Source organism: Thalassophryne amazonica, chromosome 17, assembly GCF_902500255.1.
Source record: "Thalassophryne amazonica chromosome 17, fThaAma1.1, whole genome shotgun sequence".
Classification (NCBI taxonomy): domain Eukaryota; kingdom Metazoa; phylum Chordata; class Actinopteri; order Batrachoidiformes; family Batrachoididae; genus Thalassophryne; species Thalassophryne amazonica.
In genome coordinates, this window is record NC_047119.1 from 49,736,169 (window position 1) to 49,755,032 (window position 18,864).

General features: G+C 43.7%; 1 protein-coding gene across 2 annotated transcripts in view; it reads right to left on the reverse strand.

Moving 5' to 3' along the window:
• Nucleotides 1–18,508: 18,508 nt before the first annotated feature.
• Nucleotides 18,509–18,864, reverse strand: part of LOC117529686 (AN1-type zinc finger protein 5-like) — a 19,772-nt gene continuing 19,416 nt past the window's right edge. For both annotated transcript variants that reach the window (XM_034192532.1, XM_034192531.1), the window contains exon 6: nt 18,509–18,864. This exon is cut by the window's right edge and continues 934 nt beyond it. The gene's annotated coding sequence lies outside the window, so the exon portion shown is untranslated.

The window sequence follows — 18,864 nt, forward strand, 5'->3', positions numbered from 1 at the left end:
TGAACAATGTCTTGAACATCCCATTTTCCTCAGGCTTTCAAAGAGAAAAGCATGTTCAACAGGTGCTGGCTTCATCCTTAAACAGGGGACACCTGATTCACACCTGTTTGTTCCACAAAATTGATGAACTCACTGACTGAATGCCACACTACTATTATTGTGAACACCCCCTTTTCTACTTTTTTACTAATAGCCCAATTTCATTGCCTTAAGAGTGTGCATATCATGAATGCTTGGTCTTGTTGGATTTGTGAGAATCTACTGAATCTACTGGTACCTTGCTTCCCATGTAACAATAAGAAATACAACCCCTGGCAAAAATTATGGAATCACCGGCCTCAGAGGATGTTCATTCAGTTGTTTAATTTTGTAGAAAAAAAGGAGATCACAGACATGACACAAAACTAAAGTCATTTCAAATGGCAACTTTCTGGCTTTAAGAAACACTATAAGAAATCAAGAAAAAAAGATTGTGGCAGTCAGTAACGGTTACTTTTTTAGACCAAGCAGAGGAAAAAAATATGGAATCACTCAATTCTGAGGAAAAAATTATGGACTCACCCTGTAAATTTTCATCCCCCAAATTAACACCTGCAACAAATCAGATCTGCTCATTGACAGTGACCATATGCCATGACATTGACCCTATGTGTCTTTTTGCAAGGAATGTTTTTGCAGGTTTTGCTCTATGGCAAGATGCATTATCATCTTGAAAAATGATTTCATCATCCCCAAACATCCTTTCAATTGTCCAAAATATCAACATAAACTTGTGCATTTATTGACGATGTAATGACAGCCATCTCCCCAGTGCCTTTACCTGACATGCAGCCCCATATCATCAATGACTGTGGAAATTTACATGTTCTCTTCAGGCAGTCATCTTTATAAATCTCATTGGAACAGCACCAAACAAAAGTTCCAGCATCATCACCTTGCCCAATGCAGATTCGAGATTCATCACTGAATATGACTTTCATCCAGTCATCCACAGTCCACAATTGCTTTTCCTTAGCCCATTGTAACCTTGTTTTTTTCTGTTTAGGTGTTAATGATGCCTTTCGTTTAGCTTTTCTGTATGTAAATCCCATTTCCTTTAGGCGGTTTCATACAGTTCTGTCACAGACGTTGACTCCAGTTTCCTCCCATTCGTTCCTCATTTGTTTTGTTGTACATTTTTCGATTTTTGAGACATATTGCTTTAAGTTTTCTGTCTTGACGCTTTGATGTCTTCCTTGGTCTACCAATATGTTTGCCTTTAACAACCTTCCCATGTTGTTTGTATTTGGTCCAGAGTTTAGACACAGCTGACTGTGAACAACCAACATCTTTTGCAACATTGCGTGATGATTTACTCTCTTTTAAGAGTTTGATAATCCTCTCCTTTGTTTCAATTGACATCTCTCGTGTTGGAGCCATGATTCATGTCAGTCCACTTGGTGCAACAGCTCTCCAAGGTGTGTTTACTCCTTTTTAGATGCAGACTAACGAGCAGATCTGATATGATGCAGGTGTAGAGTTTTGGGGCTGAAAATTTACAGGGTGATTCCATAATTTTTTCCTCAGAATTGAGTGATTCCATATTTTTTTCCTCTGCTTGGTCTAAAAAAGTAACCGTTACTGACTGCCACAATCTTTTTCTTGATTTCTTATAGTGTTTCTTAAAGCCAGAAAGTTGCCATTTGAAATGACTTTAGTTTTGTGTCATGTCTGTGATCTGCTTTTTTTCTACAAAATTAAACAACTGAATGAACATCCTCCGAGGCCGGTGATTCCATAATTTGTGCCAGGGGTTGTATACTCAAAACCTGGATTAATCTTTTTAGTCACATAGCACTACTATTATTCTGAACACTACTGTGTGTGTGTGTGTGTATATATATATATATATATATATATATATATATACACACACACTCAACAAAAATATAAATGCAACACTTTTGGTTTTGCTCCCATTTTGTATGAGATGAACTCAAACATCTAAAACTTTTTCCACATACACAATATCACCATTTCCCTCAAATATTGTTCACAAACCAGTCTAAATCTGTGATAGTGAGCACTTCTCCTTTGCTGAGATAATCCATCCCACCTCACAGGTGTGCCATATCAAGATGCTGATTAGACACCATGATTAGTGCACAGGTGTGCCTTAGACTGCCCACAATAAAAGGCCACTCTGAAAGGTGCAGTTTTATCACACAGCACAATGCCACAGATGTCGCAAGATTTGAGGGAGCGTGCAGTTGGCATGCTGACAGCAGGAATGTCAACCAGAGCTGTTGCTCGTGTATTGAATGTTCATTTCTCTACCATAAGCCGTCTCCAAAGGCGTTTCAGAGAATTTGGCAGTACATCCAACCAGCCTCACAACCGCAGACCACGTGTAACCACACCAGCCCAGGACCTCCACATCCAGCATGTTCACCTCCAAGATCGTCTGAGACCAGCCACTCGGACAGCTGCTGAAACAATCGGTTTGCATAACCAAAGAATTTCTGCACAAACTGTCAGAAACCGTCTCAGGGAAGCTCATCTGCATGCTCGTCGTCCTCATCGGGGTCTCGACCTGACTCCAGTTCGTCGTCGTAACTGACTTGAGTGGGCAAATGCTCACATTCGCTGGCGTTTGGCACGTTGGAGAGGTGTTCTCTTCACGGATGAATCCCGGTTCACACTGTTCAGGGCAGATGGCAGACAGCGTGTGTGGCGTCGTGTGGGTGAGCGGTTTTCTGATGTCAGTGTTGTGGATCGAGTGGCCCATGGTGGCGGTGGGGTTATGGTATGGGCAGGCATCTTTTATGGACGAAGAACACAGGTGCATTTTATTGATGGCATTTTGAATGCACAGAGATACCGTGACGAGATCCTGAGGCCCATTGTTGTGCCAACATCCAAGAACATCACCTCATGTTGCAGCAGGATAATGCACGGCCCCATGTTGGAAGGATCTGTACACAATTCTTGGAAGCTGAAAATGTCCCAGTTCTTGCATGGCCGGCATACTCACCGGACATGTCACCCATTGAGCATGTTTGGGATGCTCTGCACCGGCGTATACAACAGCGTGTACCAGTTCCTGCCAATATCCAGCAACTTCGCACAGCCAATGAAGAGGGGTGGACCAACATTCCACAGGCCACAATTGACAACCTGATCAACTCTGCAAAGGAGATGTGTTGCACTGCATGAGGCAAATGGTGGTCACACCAGATACTGACTGGTATCCCCCCCCCAATAAAACAAAACTGCACCTTTCAGAGTGGCCTTTTATTGTGGGCAGTCTAAGGCACACCTGTGCACTAATCATGGTGTCTAATCAGCATCTTGATATGGCACACCTGTGAGGTGGGATGGATTATGTCAGCAAAGGAGAAGTGCTCATTATCACAGATTTAGACTGGTTTGTGAACAATATTTGAGGGGAATGGTGATATTGTGTATGTGGAAAATGTTTTAGATCTTTGAGTTCATCTCATACAAAATGGGAGCAAAACCAAAAGTGTTGCATTTATATTTTTGTTGAGTGTATATATATGCAGACAAACCCACTGTACCAGTCAAAATTTCAATATAGAAGTGAGAAAAGGTCAACTGCACTGAATGACATATTAATGTCAACACTGTCATCATTCAAAGTGATTTCTTTCATTTACAACATAAATGTAAAAGACCTTCTTCCACAAAATCCAAAAGTATTTTGCAGTGTGTTGTCAAAATAAGGTAAATTAATTTTTTTAAATATCATTCATATTGATTAACATATGTTTACTGTGTTTCATTTTTCAAGGAACTGCCAAACATCAAAGCTTGTTAATTTGAGTTAGTATTTTGTGACATTAGACTTAGTGACGGTAAAATACACCTGAGAATTCTTATCTGTCGAAAGCAGGATTTCTTAGAGGATTGTTTAAAAAAAACGAGGCTTGGAGAAGAGACAAGTTTCCACCATTGTGTCATCATGTATTCAGATGTGTCCTTTAACAGTGGTGCTGTGTAAAAGATGATTAAACTGTAAACTGCCAGAACTGACCTCATCAACATGCAGCGCTCGTTCTCTGAGGTGATACAGTAATGGATTCTGTGTTACACTGCATTAGGCAACAATAAGAAGCAGAAAGATGTGCTGAATTTTCATTAGGGGGTGGCACGGGAAGTGACCAAAGCAATATTTCATGCACAGACATAATAACTTTGGCTTTAAAAATGGGTTTGGGGGGGGGACAAAACTAGCAAGATGGAATAAACTTAATGAAATCAATGTTTTTGGTGCAATAAACAAAAAGCAGTAATGCAATAAAGATTCACAATGAGTTATAATATAATGCAAATGTACATACTGTGGAACATTAAAATTTACATTTGCACAACAAAGCTGAAACATACATTGATGTCTGTAATTCACTCACTCATCTTCAACGGCTGACGGCCAATTAAGGGTCACGGTGGGCTGGAGTCTATCCCAGCAGTCATGGAGTGTGAGGCGGGGTACACCCCTGGACGGGATGCCAGTCTGTCGCAGGGCCACATATAGACAAACAAACACAGTCACACCCGCACGCATGCCTACGGACAATTTAAAGTTTCCTATCCACTTAACCTGCATGTCTCTGGATGTGGGAGGAAGCTGGAGCACCCTGTGAGGCAACAGTGCTAACCACTAACCCACCGTGCTACCATGCTTGTAATTAAAATAATAATAATTCAAAAATCAAAGAGAACTGGTGCGAAAACAACGCAATGTAATTTTAAAAAAATTATAAAAATATCTGCATCTGAAACACAGGAAGGTTTGTCACCGTTGTCCATTTTATCGTTGTTAATTAACTACAACTTCTGCAAAGACAACAGAAGTAATTTTAAAAGACATTTTTAATTATACAATGAACTTTTTTTTATTATTTGCAGTATAATTTGGTTTTAAAATGTTCAATGTGGAAAACCCACTTTTTCAAGTCTAAGAATTATGTGTCTTTGGGTAAATTGAAACATTTCTTCAAGAAATGTTGGTAAATTTTGCTCATATTGTTATTGGTCCCTTTTCTTCAGGTTCATGACAGTGGATCCAGCACAGATCCATATTGGGTTTTGACACACCTTTTACAATAGATTTCCTTCCCGACACAACTCAAAACAAACCCCTGGTTTTCCAGAGAGGCCCCCATCCGGGTATCAACCAGGACCGGCTCTGCTTAGCTTCTGAGATCCGACAATATCAGTCTTAGACAGAGTGGTCACATTCTCATTCTGGATATTTACCTCTGCGTGCATGTGGGAGGTGGCAGGGGTTGTTACAATTTGGGCCAATCTTACAATGATTGAGGGTCAGTCAAAGTCTAACTGATTTGATTTTGAGTGAAAAAAAGTGGTTAAAAGCCAAGGTCTAACTTTAAATCCAGTTCTATTTTATGGGGAATATTTAATATGGTTAACGGTTAAAGACGCACCTATTTTTACTATTAAACACTTGTATGAAATCAGGTTTTTCTTTTCTACTGGGTGACCTTGAAAGGTCAAGCTCCAAGGTCAGTAAGTGTCAAACATGTAAGACAGTATTGCACTTTGGAGTATGTTTTGGCAGGATTTTATCTCTGTACTGCACTCTCTGCTCCTAGTGTGGACTTTTTCCAGCTTCAGAAGCAGGGTGTTGCAGAAAAAGTTTTGGAGCCACTGTTTTATACTGCAAACGTTTTTGTCAGTAAATCTGAGAAAGTACATGTGGAACAATATTTTCATCTTGCCTCCTATTTCAGCGTTGCACTTTTATGCAAGTGCTCTTGATGCACTTAGAACTACAGATTCAGGGGAGAGAAAAGAAGGAAATCGTGAACACTGATTATATGTATAAAAAATAAAAAGTACCAGTGCTAGAAGAGAGAACGGTAATCATCAAACCAGTGTTTCATACCCGAGACTGCATGCTTGATTATGAAAAGCAGTCACGTGACGTGTCTGTTTGCATCAGATCAGATATTATTTATGGAAATAAATGCATGGCACTCTTATTCATCATGCAGTGCTCATTTCAAACAGCCGTCAGATTAAGAAGAGCAGTGATGTGATGAATGCACCCAAGTCTTTAAAGGACAGACGTCTTTGTAGTATTTAACCTATTCAAGCAACTTAACGAACTGATGTTTCACTGTGAGCTGCAAAGATGTTGAACCTTGAAAGAAACAGATGAGAAAGATTGTCAAAGACAAATCTGTTTTAGCAGTGAAGAAAATGCAGTCAAATGTCAAATTCAGGACTGAAAACGCCAATACCACACACTAAGGTGTATTACAGGAATGCCCAGGAAAGATCAGCCAGACGTCAGTTACTTGGGTGAAGGTAAAGGTCACTGGGGTCAAATGTCAGACTGCTGTAGTCCTTACTGTCTTCATGCCTAGTAGCATCACCTAGTACAGTAAAAAAGCTCTTGCATTGACTTTTCAACCACCAATCAAACTTCCTTGTTCTCAAATAAAGCACAAGTACACATAAAATCAATTAATGTAATGCATTTTCTACAGGAAATAGAAAGAGGACAGTCTTTGACACACCAGATAAAACAAAATAGCAAGTTTGTTTTATCTAATATCCCATAGTGCCACCTGCTGGATGCATGATTAAAAGCAGATAGTGATTGTGAGGCATGGGAATTTTATTTTTTAGCAATTTATAATATTCCAAGTTGGATATTTCTTATGAGAATGTGTGATTTTATGGAAATTAACAGGAATGAGCTGGAAATTTAGGAGAACTGGTACAACCGTATCGTATACATTTTGTCAGAAGCAGAAATGCATGCACACTTTTCTAACAATTTTTAATGGCTTGACTTTGTGAATAGAAGTTTGATTCTTTCACGGGGGTTTCTAGAAAGTATGTGCAGTAAGCAGTGTACATGTGATTGAGAAATGCACAGTGCAGAGTAGAAAAAACAACTGAATTTGCATTAAATCTGGTCATTTTAACCAAGATTATGCTCTATGGGTTTTTTTCCCCTCCAAACTACATCCAAGTTCCCAGTTATAAGCCAACCAGCAAAATTCCACTTTATTCTCATATACTTTTGTTAACTCCAATGGAAAGTTTCCCAGAATTTTGCAACCCTAGTTTTGAAATATAAAAATGTACTAAAATCAGTTGTTTCACAGCAGTTATGTTCTAAAACTCAACAATCATACCTTCCCACAACTCTGGAGAATTTTGTATGAATGCAGATGAAACAGACGCTTCTTCCTTTTACATCCCATTTGACTTTGTAATAAATAAATAATTTGTCTCTCCAAACCATAACTTTTCTTTTGAAACGTTTCCAACTCAAGTAGTTTCATTTTTTACGCCAAACCAACCACAGTAAGTGTATGATGTGTAGGGTTGTGCTCGCAGGTCCAGTCTCGCAGATACTGACATTACAAATAAATAAAAATTATACAAATAAGACACCAAAATATGAAATTATACAAATATGACACAAAAATGCAATGACTCCAAAAATTTCCTTATCAAATACTTATAATAGAAATGATGCAGACACCAATATGTGTGTGTGAAAGGCTCATATAGGCCAAAAGCCATAGGGTTATTTCATCTCAGTTGACCCAATAGGTTAAACCTCACCCTTTCAGAGTGAAATTTTGGTAAAAAGTAGTCTGGTGGGAAAAGGCTAATTTTCAAATTTCAGCTCAATTGGATAAACTGTTCCTGTGATATCACCATCTTTTTTGTTTTTCCCACTTTTTTGTGAAAAGGGGTGCAGCTGCTGAAATTTAATGACCATAACTCGGCAACCAATGGTCTGATCTTCAAAAGTAAGGTTTCCTTGGAATGGATTTTACATAAGGAATCTAAAGTTGACATTTATTTGATCTTCTGAAAATATTCAAAATTTCAAATCAAAGTCGGCATACTCACACCTGAAAAGTGCAATGTATGTGGTTTCTTCATATAGGATGTGTGATGCCTGTACCAGTCTGACTGTTCACACATTCTCCAAGGAAGTGATGAAATTCCTAAAACAGCTGCCAAAGTTACAAAAAGTGCATTATTTCATAGATACAGTAGTGTTCAGAATAATAGTAGTGCTATGTGATTAAAAAGAGTAATCCAGGTTTTGAGTATATTTCTTATTGTTACATGGAAACAAGGTACCAGTAGATTCAGTAGATTCTCACAAATCCAACAAGACCAAGCATTCATAATATGCACACTCTTAAGGCTGTGAAATTGGGCTATTAGTAAAAAAAAAAAAAAAAAAAAAAAAAAAGTAGAAAAGGGGCTGTTCACAATAATAGTAGTGTGGCATTCAGTCAGTGAGTTCATCAATTTTGTGGAACAAACAGGTGTGAATCAGGTGTCCCCTATTTAAGGATGAAGCCAGCACCTGTTGAACATGCTTTTCTCTTTGAAAGCCTGAGGAAAATGTGACGTTCAAGACATTGTTCAGAAGAACAGCAAAGTTTGATTAAAAAGTTGATTGGAGAGGGGAAAACTTATACGCAGGTGCCAAAAATTATAGGCTGTTCATCTACAATGATCTCCAATGCTTTAAAATGGACAAAAAAACAACAAAAAAAACAGATGTGTGGAAGAAAACGGAAAACAACCATCAAAATGGATGGATAGAAGAATAACCAGAATGGCAAAGGCTCACCCACTAATCAGCTCCAGGATGATCAAAGACAGTCTGGAGTTACCTGTAAGTGCTGTGACAGTTAGAAGACGCCTGTGTGAAGCTAATTTATTTGCAAGAATCCCCTGCAAAGTCCCTCTGTTAAATAAAAGACATGCGCAGAAGAGGTTACAATTTGCCATCCTTAATCGCAGGATGGAGGCTCTCACCGCGCAGGTGGAAGCGCGCGCTCAGGGCACTGCTGCAGCTCCTCCTCCTGCCGACCCGGTGCCGAATACAGACATTCCACTGGTCATTCAACAACCCCCCCCACCATCCCCTGAAGCATACATAAGCCCCCCAGAGCCGTACGGAGGTTGTGTGGAGATGTGCGCGGACTTTCTTATGCAGTGTTCGCTCGTCTTTGCACAATGTCCCGTGATGTACGCATCTGATGCCAGCAAGGTGGCTTACGTGATTAATTTGCTTCGGGGTGAGGCACGCGCTTGAGCTACAGCGCTTTGGGAGCAAGGTTCACGGCTCCTTACCACTTATACTGGGTTTGTGAGGGAGCTCAGGACCGTTTTTGATCACCCTAACAGAGGCGAAACCGCATCTACCGTGCTGCTGTCAATGAGACAGGGGCGTCGGAGCGCAGCCGAATATGCAGTCAACTTCCGCATCACGGCTGCGAGGTCCAGCTGGAATATGACTGCGCTCCGCGCCGCCTTCATAAACGGACTGTCGTCGGTCCTGAAGGAGCACCTGGTGGCTAAGGAGGAACCGTTGGATTTGGCTGAGCTTATCGATTTGGTTATACGGTTGGACAACCGGTTAGAAGAACACCAACGGGAGCGAGGCGAAGGGCGTGGTCAGGCACAAGCCGCCCCTCTTCCTCCCGGGTCCGAAAAGGAGCCGTCTTCCCCATGCTCTACAGCCACAGTGCTCCGTGTGGCTACAGCTCCCCCTGCTGACGGTGCTAGGGACACGAGCAGGGCCGCATTCAGACAGAGGAGGCTGGTCCGTGGGGAGTGCTTTGTCTGCGGCTCGAGTGAGCATCAGCAGAGAGACTGCCCCAAACGGTCAAAACACAAACGCCCGCCCTTAGAGACTGGGCTGAGGGGGGGGTCAAAACATTCACGTGGGTCATACACATCTGTCTACATGACTCCCAGTTATAATCCTGAGCAGGGATTTAACCCTTCAAGCCCCAGCACTGGTGGACACGGGGTCAGAAGGGAATCTGCTGGATAGCAGATGGGCAAGGGAGGTAGGGCTCCCTCTGGTGGCGCTTTCTTCACCAGTGAAGGTGCGAGCACTAGGTTGGCACTCTTCTCCCTTTTATCACACACAAGACACTACCTGTAACCCTGGTAGTGTCTGGGAATCACCGGGAGGAGACTGAGTTTTTTGTAACTCCTTCTACCTCCCGCGTGATTTTGGGCTTCCCATGGATGATTAAACACATTCCCCGGATTGATTGGCCATCTGGGGTTGTGACTTAGTGGAGCGAAACCTGCCACCGGAATTGTTTAGGATCCTCGGTTCCTCCCGGTGTAAATGCTAATGAGGAGGTTAAAGTCCCTCCCAATCTGACGGCGGTGCCGGTTGAGAACCACGACCTTGCTGACGTCTTCAGCAAGGATCTGGCGCTCACCCTTCCCCCGCACCGTCCGTACGATTGTGCCATTGATTTGGTCCCGGGCGCTGAGTACCCGTCCAGCAGGCTGTACAACCTCTCACGTCCTGAGCGCGAATCAATGGAGACCTACATCCGGGACTCATTAGCTGCCGGGCTGATCCGGAATTCCACCTCCCCGATGGGTGCAGGTTTCTTTTTTGTGGGCAAGAAAGACGGCGGACTCCGTCCATGCATTGATTACAGGGAGCTGAACGACATAACGGTTTGCAATCGATACCCTTTACCCCTGTTGGATTCAGTGTTCACGCCCCTGCATGGAGCCCAAATTTTCACCAAACTGGACCTTAGGAATGCGTATCACCTGGTTCGGATCTGGAAGGGAGACGAATGGAAGACGGCATTTAACACCCCATTAGGTCATTTTGAGTACCTGGTCATGCCGTTCGGCCTCACCAACACCACCGCGACGTTCCAAGCTTTGGTAAATGACGTCTTGCGGGACTTCCTGCACCGATTCGTCTTCGTGTATCTGGATGACATACTCATCTTTTCCCCGGATCCTGAGACTCATGTCCAGCATGTACGTCAGGTCCTGCAGCGGTTGTTGGAGAACCGGCTGTTTGTGAAGGGCGAGAAGTGTGAGTTTCACCGCACCTCTTTGTCCTTCCTGGGGTTTATCATCTCCTCCAACTCCGTCGCCCCTGATCCAGCCAAGGTTGCGGCGGTGAGAGATTGGCCCCAACCAACAAGCCGTAGGAAGCTGCAACAGTTCCTCGGCTTTGCAAATTTCTACAGGAGGTTCATTAAGGGCTACAGTCAGGTAGTTAGCCCCCTGACAGCCCTGACGTCTCCAAAAGTCCCCTTCACCTGGTCGGATCGGTGCGAAGCTGCGTTCAAGGAGTTGAAACGCCGGTTCTCGTCTGCACCAGTTCTGGTGCAGCCCGACCCTAGCCGCCAGTTTGTGGTTGAAGTGGACGCCTCTGACTCAGGAATAGGAGCCGTGCTATCCCAGAGCGGGGAGACCGATAAGGTTCTTCACCCGTGTGCCTACTTTTCTCGCAGGTTGACCCCCGCTGAACGGAACTATGACGTCGGCAATTGAGAACTCCTTGCGGTGAAAGAGGCTCTTGAGGAGTGGAGACACCTGTTGGAGGGAGCGTCTGTGCCGTTCACGGTTTTCACTGACCATCGGAACCTGGAGTATATCAGGACCACCAAGCGGCTGAACCCCAGGCAAGCCCGGTGGTCACTGTTCTTCGGACGTTTTGACTTCTGGATCACCTATCGCCCCGGGACCAAGAACCAGAGATCGGATGCCTTGTCCCGGGTACACGAAGACGAAGACAAAACTGTGCTGTCGGATCCACCGGACGCCATCATTCCGGAGTCCACTATCGTGGCCACCCTCACCTGGGACGTGGAGAAGACCGTCCGGGAGGCCCTGGCACGGAGCCCAGACCCCGGAACTGGTCCAAAGAATCGTATGTACGTCCCACCAGAAGCCAGACCTGCAGTCTTGGATTTCTGTCACGGTTCCAAGCTCTCCTGTCATCCAGGGGTGCGAAGGACCGTGGCAGTTGTCCGGCAGCGCTTCTGGTGGGCGTCTATGGAGGCCGACGTCCGGGAGTATATCCAGGCCTGCACCACCTGTGCCAGGGGCAAGGCAGACCACAAAAGGTCCCAAGGACTTCTCCAGCCGCTTCCTGTGCCTCATCGCCCCTGGTCCCATATCGGCCTGGATTTCGTCACAGGCCTCCCGCCGTCCCAGGGCAACACCACCATCCTCACGATAGTGGACCGATTCTCCAAGGCGGCCCACTTTGTGGCCCTCCCGAAGCTCCCAACGGCCCAGGAGACAGCAGACCTCCTGGTCCACCACGTTGTCCGTCTGCATGGGATACCAACTGACGTAGTCTCGGATCGTGGTCCCCAGTTTTCCTCTCAAGTCTGGAGGAGTTTCTGCAGAGAACTGGGGGCCACCGTGAGCCTCTCGTCCGGGTACCACCCACAGACGAATGGACAGGCAGAACGGGCCAACCAAGAGTTGGAACAGACCCTCCGCTGTGTGACATCCGCGCACCCGACGGCCTGGAGTAACCATCTGGCCTGGATCGAGTATGCACATAACAGCCAGGTGTCTTCTGCCACCGGCCTCTCCCCATTTGAGGTGTGTCTGGGGTACCAGCCCCCATTGTTTCCCGTGGTGGAGGGAGAGGTCGGTGTGCCCTCGGTCCAGGCCCACCTGCGGAGGTGCCGTCGGGTGTGGCGCACCGCCCGTTCTGCCTTGTTAAAGGCCCAGACGAGGGCTAAGGCCCATGCAGACCGCCGGCGGTCCCTGGCCCCTGCATACCAGCCCGGGCAGGAGGTGTGGTTATCAACCAAGGACATTCCCCTGCAGGTGGACTCCCCCAAACTGATGGACAGGTTCATTGGACCATTCATGATCGTCAAAATCCTCAGTCCTGCTGCAGTGAAGCTCCAGCTCCCGGCTTCACTGCGGATCCACCCTGTTTTTCATGTCTCCCGGATTAAACCTCACCTCACCCCTCTGTGCTCCCGGTCCGGCGCCGCCTCCTGCCTGGATCATTGACGGGGAGCCGGCTTGGACAGTACGCCGGCTCCTGGACGTCCGTCGAATGGGCCGGGGGTTCCAGTATTTGGTGGACTGGGAGGGGTATGGACCCGAAGAACGCTCCTGGGTGAAGAGGAGCTTCATCCTGGACCCGGCCTTCCTGGCCAATTTCTACCGCCGACACCCAGATAAACCTGGTCGGGCTCCAGGAGGCGCCCGTTGAGGGGGGGGTCCTGTTGTGTGGGCCGCCAGAAGAGGAGGTACTGCTGGCCCACCACCAGAGGGCGCCCTGCCTGAAGTGCGGGCTTCAGGCACGAGAGGGCGCTGCCGCCACGGACACAGCCGGGGGTGACAGCTGTCACTCACTATCTCATGACAGCTGTCAGCCATCTACGCTTCATCATACTACTCCATAAAACCCGGACGTCATCTCCACCTCATTGCCGAGATATCATCTACCTGTGAAGGTAATTCTCTGCTAAACTGAAAACACTGACTAATAGTCTGAACTTCTTTGCAGCTGTTTTCCTGTAAGTGTTTCCTTATCTGTGGGATTGGCGTTTGGTGTGATCAGCGACGGCTTCACTTCACACTCCAACCAGATAAGTGGTTAACAGGAGATGCACAAGTGTGTGATTAGAGGTGGAGGTGACTTTCCACCTTCTGTTTTTGTTACTGGGTGTGCACACACCCACATCTCACTGTTTGTGCTCCTCACCAGCAGTACCAGATCCGACAGTCGGGGACGGTGATCACCTGGGAATTCGGGACTTGGCGGCTACAGTATTCACCAGGTTCGGTGGCGGCGGAAATCGTGTGGTTCCGGCTCTTCTCAGGACAGACGTCTTCTATCCTCGAGCCTGCCCACACGTCACCTTTGTGTATTGACTGCTATCATATTCTGAGCTTGTCTGTATAGTCGTTGTGCACATTCACAACATTAAATTGTTACCTTTTGGCTCATCTATTGACCGTTCATTTGCGCCCCCTGTTGTGGGTCCGTGTCACTACACTTTCCCCAACAAACTCACCTGGGTCTCACACGTCCAATCCCACAGGTACCTGATACCCAGTGGTGGGCACAGTTCCTCTAATTTGCTAATTATCGAAGCTTTCATTAAGTTTTCATTATCGGATTTGCTTTTCAGATAATTTTGAAAACCATCGGCGGACTAATTATCTTCCGATAAATTTTGGTCCGATAAGTTTTAGACTGCTAACATATTTTTGCAGGCGTGGTGAACAAAGCTTAACCGTTACAAACATTTATGAAGTCTGACAAAGATTTGAGTACATACCTGTTAAATGTTTTGTAGTAGGTGTACAGTTCTATCCTCTGCAAACAGAGAAGAGCTGGTTCCAGAAGAAACCACTCTATCCTCTGCAGACAAAAGAGAACTGGTCACAAAAGAAAAAAGCTCAATTCTTTTGAGCCCATATCGACTGGCAATATCACCCAAGTCACCCAGAGGTATGCAGTTTTAACTTATGGTTAAAATTTTAACCAAACTAATTTTGGACAAATTATTTAAATTAACATCACCTCTGAAGTTGTATAAAGTGAAAATATCAGGTATATGTTTTTGTTTTAAAGAAATGCATGAATTTTGAAGGTTTTAGTGTGGACATGCTGTCGCCAGTGCATTATGGGTAATCTCAGTACATTCATGACAGGAGAAATGCATTTGAGACGCTCTGATCAGGCTCCACACGGACAACAGCATTAAACCCTTTGTATATTGTGCCTAAAACTCTCGTGAATATATTCTCTGGGTTTATAGACATTGTTATTGTGTTTGTTTTATGTAAAAATGCCTGAAGAAGCTCAGGTTGCTTCTCCATTATTTTCAATTGGAATCACTGTGAGCTGCAATCACATCCTGTTTGCTCTTTAACGTCCTGCTTATGTTAAACACACGGTCTTTCCTCTTTGTTCCAGAGTAATATATATATATATATATATGCCTGAAATTCGGTTTGCGTTTATTAAACTCCACGCATCTTAAACATAGCAGACACGGATTATTTATTTGGAATATTTGTTTTTGCAAGTTTTCAGGGTCTCTACTGTCATGTCCTAGCCAGTAGGGTTCATGCAGTATTCGCCCTAAGTTGAGATATCTCATAATCCTTTATGCGCCAGAGTTGTTGCAGCCTCTTGCTGCAGCTGATGAAAACAAATAAAAACGTACATTTTGGTTGTGTAATGCTCATTTATAACTGTCGTCGTGTTTTCTCTGTGCTGTTTAAACCGCAGCAACTCTCTGGCACCCAAAAGACTATGGGTTTGGGTCTGAGCGTCAGTAGATGGCAGTGTTCTATTTTATTTTACCCTGGTTATATCAGACGGTTGTCTAAACACAAATAATAACAAACACAAAAATGGCATATTTTACAAAAGCACATTTATATGTAAACACTAACACACACCTCACATTAACGTGTTGGTTTTTACATACAATGAATGAGTCAACCAATCAGTGTTAGAGGAGGCTCATTTTACCCATAATCCCTTTGGCATCTGTCTGTGTTTGTTACAAAACTTCAGAATTAGTGCATTATTTAAAATTAAAAGATATGTGTTATATTTTAACTTTGTACAAATGACATAATTGACATTAATGGAGTTACTCTATCTGGATTAATTTGATTTATAAATCAAAACCACAAGTCAAAACTGCTTTATTTTCTAAGACCTCTGCTATATGCTGTTAAGGAATAATGATGTTTTTGTGTGTGTGTATAAAGTTGAGCTTAGCTCCTCTCAACTGCTTCACTGCTGCAAAATATGTAGTAAACAGGAGTGGGTATGGTGCACAAAGACAGAAGTGCTGACTCAGTGTTTGAGTTTGTGGTCACCTTTGATGCTACCAGAAGCGATTGTGGTGTTAAAACTCTATCAGCTTGTTAGTAGTTGCAAGTGTACTGGAGACAATACTGAAAGTTATCGGTTAGGTGTACCTTCCGCTAATTTTTTGGGTGGTTTATCGGTATAGCTTCATAAAAGATAACTTTCCAGTTAGGTGATTAGCTGTTATCGAAGCTAACTTATTGGTTAGCTATGCCCACCACTGCTGATACCTGCTTCTCTGTCAATGTTCCTGGTATCCAAAGCACCGGTTTTGTCCCTTTCTATATGTGCTTCCCCAAATTTTGACTCATTTTGTTTGGCTGCAGTTTGGCACCATTACAAAGCAAGCGTTTTTTTTTTATTTTTATTATTTATTTGTTTTTTTAAAACCACTTTACAGCAATTCACACCCATTTACGGTAGTACTGTATAAGCATGATTGTCCATAAAATGATTTTTACATCTATTGTGCACCTTTGAAACAGACTGATTTATACCTCACGCAAAACACTTGCAGAAATTTAAAACGTGCAAATAGGCAATTCAAAGGAAAAAAATGGTAGTTGTACACATAATCCAGTCCAATATTAGGCCAGGTACAGGATAATCACGAATTGCAAACAGAAAAAATAGGGAAAATCTGCACCCTGGTTTAAAGCTCCCAAAAGTCAATAAAAAGATTTTGGGAGCTTTAAACCAGTGTGCAGATTTTCCCTCTTTTTTGTAAATACGCAATTCACACATACCCGATTAAAGAGAATCGTAGTGTAAAAAGTAAGTTCCTTCAGCTGCTCCTTTGTTTTCACTTGGAGTCACCACAGTGGCAGCCAGGTGGTTAGGGCACTTGGAAGGTTCCTGGTTCAAACCCCACCCCTGCCACATTTCTCCATGCAATGTGGAGTTGCATCAGAAAGGGCATCCAGCATAAAACCTGTGCCAAATCAACATAAAGAATATCACAATGTAAACTGTCAATCGCAATGTCAAAAGGTCATCATGCCTAATATTCTCAGCAGATCCAATAATGTCAGACCTGGCTTCCTTATGTAAAATCCTTTCCAAAGATACCTTACTTTTGAAAATCAGACCATTGGTTGCTGAATTATGGTCATTTGAATTTCAACAGCTGCACTTTTTTTTTTTTTTTTTTTTTTTTTTTAGGAAAAGGTGAGGAAAAAAAAAAAAAGGTGATATTGAGAATCTTGCGCCATCTTGTGGTCCGTGACTCACACAAGAGGTCGGTTTCAGCTGCGTTCCAGTGTCGGCAACAATGTAAACACACCGCGTGAAGTATGGACAACAAGACAACATCACGGCACGCAGAATTTCATCATAGGTGCTACACCTCTTCTAGATAACCCTCTCAACTTGAGAGAAGGTGTCATGATAATCGCTCGTGAACTCGCTGAATCTTTGCCATCCACATCCTCGCTAGCCATTGTTTTTAAAAGCCGGAACTCTGCTAGCACTGCGGTGTATTCTGGGAAGCATAGGGGGATTATGGGTAAGATTAAAGCACCAAATTTAGCTGAAATTTGAAAATGAGCTTTTTCCCCACCAAAGCCTACCTTTACATGAAATATCAAAATCTGATGGGGTGATCAGAGATGGAGTGACTGTATTAGTCTGGCTCAATTGCTCACAAAAATGGGTATCTATCTATCTATCTATCTATCCCATTAAAGTAACATTCCCACCAAGTTTAAAGGAAATCAGTCTACCTGTTTTTGTCTTGTCCACAGTCTCTCTCACCAGCATTGATATACTATATATGAGGTCTGTTAGAAAAGTATCGGACCTTTTTATTTTTTTCAAAAACCTGATGGATTTGAATCACGTGTGCTTGCATGAGCAAACCTTGAACCTTCGTGCGCATGCGTGAACTTTTTCACGCCTGTCGATTTCATCATTTTCTGGTAAGCAGCCTTTGTGTGAGGTGTGTGCGCGGCGTTTTTTCATTCCAAGGAAAACGACGGAACGACTGGAGCAGCGCCGCATCAAATTTTGTCAGAAACTGGGTGACAGCCAGGTGGAAACCATTCAGATGATTCAGACGGCTTTCGGTGACGATCCTATGGGCATCACACAGATTAAGGAGCGGTACAACCGGTTTAAAGACGGCCGCGCAACGGTGGAGAGCGAGCCGCGCTCCGGGCGGCCATCAACATGCTGAAACGACCAGATCATTCCAAAGTGAATGCTGTAGTGATGCGGGACCGTTGTGTGACTGTCCAAGAAATTGCGGAAGAGGTGGACATCAGGACTTTTTCAGCACATTCCACTGTGACAGAAGATTTGGCCATGAAAAAAGTGACGGTGAAATTCGTGCCAAAGCTGATGGCGGAGCAAAAGCACCTTCGTGTTGAAGTCTCACAGGACATGCTGTGACATGCCCACCTCTTCCACAATTTCTCAGATAGTCACACGACTGAAAAGTCACTGAAAGCCGTCTGAATCATCTGAATGGTTTCAACCTGGCTGTTACCCAGTTTCTGGCAAAATTTGATGCGGCGCTGCTCCAGTCGTTCCGTCTTTGGCCTTGAAATGAAAATCCGCCGAGCGCACTGCACATGTCCTCACACAAAGGCTGTTTACCAGAAAATTATGCAATCGACAGGTGTGAAAAAGTTCACGCATGCGCACGAAGGTTCAAGGTTTGCTCATGCAAGCACGTGATTTAAATCCATCAAGTTTTTGTAAAAAATAAAAAGGTCTGATACTTTTCTAACAGACCTCGTGTGTGTATATTACACACACACACCAATTACAAATCAAAACATTTCAGCCCGACCACCCTAGTCAGAGTTGTAGCCAAAATAAAATAAAGTCATGAATTCTTCCTTCTAAACATGTGAACATAATTTATTCACATGACTTTATTCTGTAGGATTAGGAAGATTAAGCACTGCTGTATATAAATAAAGATATCTGTACAAACGTGCATAACTAAGGAGTAATAAAAAAGGCAGACCAAAATTAAGAAAATTAGCTACGTTCACAGGTCTCACTACATAAATGCACCAGACCAACATCACCAGCCATCAACGTGTACTCAAAAAAAAAAAGTTGTCAATAATCACACCAAATAACATAAAAACCTTCAGCTCACATGAAGGAAACACACAAACATTCAAACATGGAGTAAAAGATGAAAACATTAGTTGAGCTATCCTTATTAAAGGCAAAATTAATTCAAG